Genomic DNA, 4,220 nt, shown 5'->3' with positions numbered 1-4,220 from the left:
CGAAGATGGCAGCATGCAGATCATCTGCGATGACCCAGTAGTGGTAGAGGGATGGCTGCTCACCAGTCTTCTCATCCATGACGACCCAGTAGGCGGTAGTGGTAGACCATGGCAATGGTATGCATCCTATTGGAGTCAGCAAGCAAGTAGCAGGTTGGCCACTGTCGATCAGTTTCACTGAATCTTAGTTGACTGTCATTCTCTCTGGTTCTAGCGACGCAGGCAGAATGAAAGAACGACGGAATATGTTCTTGAGCTGCAAAAGCCTCTCTGGCCTGCCGGAGTGGCCGTGCGGTTCTAGGCGCTACAGTCTGGAGCCGAGCGACCGCTCCGGTCGCAGGTTCGAATCCTGACTCGGGCATGGATGTGTGTGATGTCCTTAGGTTAGTTAGGTCTAATTAGTTCTAAGTTCTAGGGGACTGATGACCTCAGAAGTTAAGTCGCTTAGTGCTCAGAGCCAAAAGCCTCTCTATTTAACAGATGACGTAGTGCATCTGGATGTGTGAGCGCATTTGTCCTCATTTACCAGATCCGTCAGGGCTCCTTGTCTCGCTGTGGTAATTTCAGTAATAATTCTGGGTCGCTAGGCTCGGTCCTTCCTGTCTACGTTTGATTTTGTAGCGGCGCTCGGGCAGTGAAAATTTAGTTCGGTAGACAAAATTAGATCACCGTCGAATTTAGGGGTTCTATTGATTAGCTTAGCACTTCTGAAGCCGTGTTGACTACCATTAGAAACAGGAGCGATATTGCAACGGAGAATATTGAAATGTCAGTTATAGCAAAAGTTATGATAAAGCTGACTCTTTCAATACTGACACAAGGGGGAGGGCAGGTGAGGGTGGGTTGCTGATCTGAAGTGAGCTGCAGACCAGTATGTGGAAGAGGTAACTATTGTAATAGAAGACGTTAACCGTCTTTTGATGCTGGAAATGATTGTAGTTTCTCTGAGATTTTGGTGAAAATCGTTCCAAAGTTGTGATCCTATTACAGAAAATGATTTTCACGACATGACTGACGTAGTGGTATGAAGAGAATTTTATCCTGTTGAGAACCAGTATTTCTGAAATTTTGTTTTGTTAGAAGTGTTATAGTCGTAGAAGAGTAATCGGAAATGCAATTGTTGAGAAAACGGTAGAGCCAACAGAGGATTTGATGGTCTCTACGATTATCTGCACGAAACAATGTTGTTTATTCGTAGACAGGAGTGATATGGTCCAAAAATCTCAATGTAAGTAATAGTGCAGTATTATCTCCAAGCTCTTTGAAGAGGAAGAAATGTTATTTCTGTACCGTTTAGGACTAGGTGTGGAAGTAATTCTCCGAACTGAAAGGTAGTAAGCCTTTTGTGAGCGACTAAAATTGCTCACGTTTTAGGTGCATTAAGTTTCAAACCTATAATCTATTCCCACTGTGATAAATCAAGTCAGTGTTTACCTGGACTTGCACATGCTGTGACAAGAGGTCATCAGCATAGAAGTGATATTTTCAGTGGGAGAGAGGAGTTGATACATCAGCAACACACCATGAGAAAAGTAATGGACCCTGCACTGACCCACGCTGGACCCCTCATACTTCATCCTTCCATTGTCACCCTGTTCCTCCGATTATTACACTTTGATGGTGGGATGTAAGGTACGAGCAGAAACATTGTAGTGTATCTGAATAAAATTTTTAACTTGTGAGTTTCGCAAGTAGAATGCCATAGCTGACAAAGTCGAAAGCTTTGCTGAAGTATAAAAAACACATAGTAGTAACCCGTTGCTTGTTCACAGCCAATTTCAGTTCATCCATCACTTTTAAAGAGCAGTCGACGTGCTGCCTCGTGATACCTCAAATTCTTCGCAAGATGACTTCTGAGGTTCTTATCAATTCTCGTATTGTTCCGAAACGATCGCGCTCGAACCAAAGAAATATTTGGCAACTTTTTAGTTTGCATGTGTACTTATGATGTGGGATTAAGAGCAGCCGCGCGGAGTGGCCGCGCGATTTGAGGCGCCATGTCACGAACTGCGTGGCCCCTCCGGCCGGAGGTTCGAGTTCTCCCCCGGGCCTGGGTGAGTGTGTTGTTCTTAGCATAAGTTAGTTTAAGTAGCGTGTAAGACTAGGGACCGATTACCTTAGCAGTTTGGTCCCTTAGGAATTCACACACACATTTTGATTAAGCGCACTATGACGTGACGATTTGATGATTTTGATGTAATGTTTGGAATCATAATTTTTACAGTGAAAGTAGCAACGTCACCTAAGTTTCTCGAGATTTTCAACCAGGAGACTATACGATTGACCGTCTCTTTATTTACGTTGCCAAATTCTGTCTGAGTGACCACTACGAGTGGTTTTTTTTCTAAAAGAGCTGAAGCGACCTGCTACAGATTTCAGTATTTGATGACTTAAAGGGTAGCTTAACTGCTAGATAATAGACTTTATTCTGGAGTGCTGATGTTCGGGTCAGTAACTGAATTTCTAAACTAGGAACCTATGTAGCGGTATCATGTGCAGCAATCAGCTTCACTCCTTCAGAAACTCAGCAAAGTTTGGAAAACTATCTTGATCTCTTCAGTAATGGTCCTTTTAGAGACGACACCTTGCAGGCCGGAGGGGAGTTATTAACAGCAATGTCCAAGAACAAAAAAAATGCTTGATATACATTGATGGAGGACATATATCTGAGCAAGAGTAGTAACAAAGCCTGCAGGCTTCTTAAAGGTCTGAGCTGTGACTCAACAATTACAAAGGAACATGCAAATGGATCAGCTAAACAAATTGCTCGCCAATCTGCAAACAGCGGTAAAATGGAGTATCGAATACGTAAGTCAGATTGCAAACTTGTACCGGCAGAAGAAGTAGACTAGCAAACTTTTACAGCCTTTTTGCATAGTAGAATTAAATGCAGCCAGAAACAGCTGTAAAGCCGGCAAATCAGTAGAGGTATATGGCATCAGAATGGAGCAGATCAAACAATTTGGTGGTCAAGCGAGAGAGTGGATTTTTGCACTTTTCAACAACTGTATAAAAGCCTATAATTTCCCCAAAATCTGGAGAGAATCTTGTGTAATCCGTACCTTAAATCTCCGAAAACTGTCATCTGAGCCATAAACCTACAGGCCAACATCCTTCTTGTGCCATCTGCTCAGTATCTTTGAGAGTGTAGGGAAGCAGCATACTCACGCCTTATAAAATTCACATCAGTCTTTCCATTGTGTGCCAGCCTAGTCCGCTGTAACTAGCTCTGACGTCATAAATATTGCACAATACTTTAAAATGAAGTAAATAACCTGAAACGTTTCTAGCATGTCAGGAGTAATACAAAATCAATATGTGTTGGATATCAGTTCAATAACTTTAACCATTTTCGAAATTTGGATGTTTTTCTGTAAAAATCATTGGCGCAACAGAAAAGAGCTAGAAACTTAAAAATTTATATTTAGATTCCCTTTGCATAATAATTTAGTAGAAACAGTATTCTGGATCTTAAAAATTAAAATTTTATTTGAAACTCATGATTTTCTGGTTTTTGTCTTAGAAATTAAGGAAACAAGATAGATTAAGTAGGCGAATAAATAAAGCTAGGATGTTTAAGTAGAAGGAAGATCCGCTATTATCATAAAAATGTGAGAAGTTTCAACTGAATAACTATAAAACTATAGCGATAGCGTATCTCCAAAGGGCAAGTTCAGAGCTCGTCTACTGTGTAGTGTAATTAAATTAATTATCTCGCCCAAAATATTTGACTTAGCCACGTCAGACTTTTATTATGATTACTTACCTGTGTGCTAATTGCACATTTAAATTGAGAGCTTCATCGACCATCAGCAAAGGAAGCAATGATTTATTCGATAACTTAAAGTGGTGCATTACTAGCCCAGCGGCTAGTCGGGAGAGCAGATTTGATCAGGCGTTCCCTTAGCCGTCCGCACCGCGGCTTTATACGGCTTTATACGTAAGAAAGCTGCGTGAAAAGAAAGAAGGCCCCAGTTCTCTCCAGATGCTGATTAGCGCACCACCTGTGCCGGGAGTCACGTCGCGTCGGTATCATTGATATAAAGAGCCTCGGATGCAGTAATAAGTTACTCGGGATACGCGTAACCATGAAATCGTTTTCGAGTGAATTGTTAATTTTGGGATGACATTAATGATCTATCTTTAGTTTGCGTATGTCGTATTTTCACGTGCCGCCGCAGGACAGACATTCTACCATTATTAGCATGGCGTTTGATGAA

This window comes from Schistocerca piceifrons, chromosome X (genome assembly GCF_021461385.2).
Source record: "Schistocerca piceifrons isolate TAMUIC-IGC-003096 chromosome X, iqSchPice1.1, whole genome shotgun sequence".
In the NCBI taxonomy this organism is placed as follows: Eukaryota; Metazoa; Arthropoda; class Insecta; order Orthoptera; family Acrididae; genus Schistocerca; species Schistocerca piceifrons.
Note: the sequence above shows the minus strand (reverse complement) of the source record.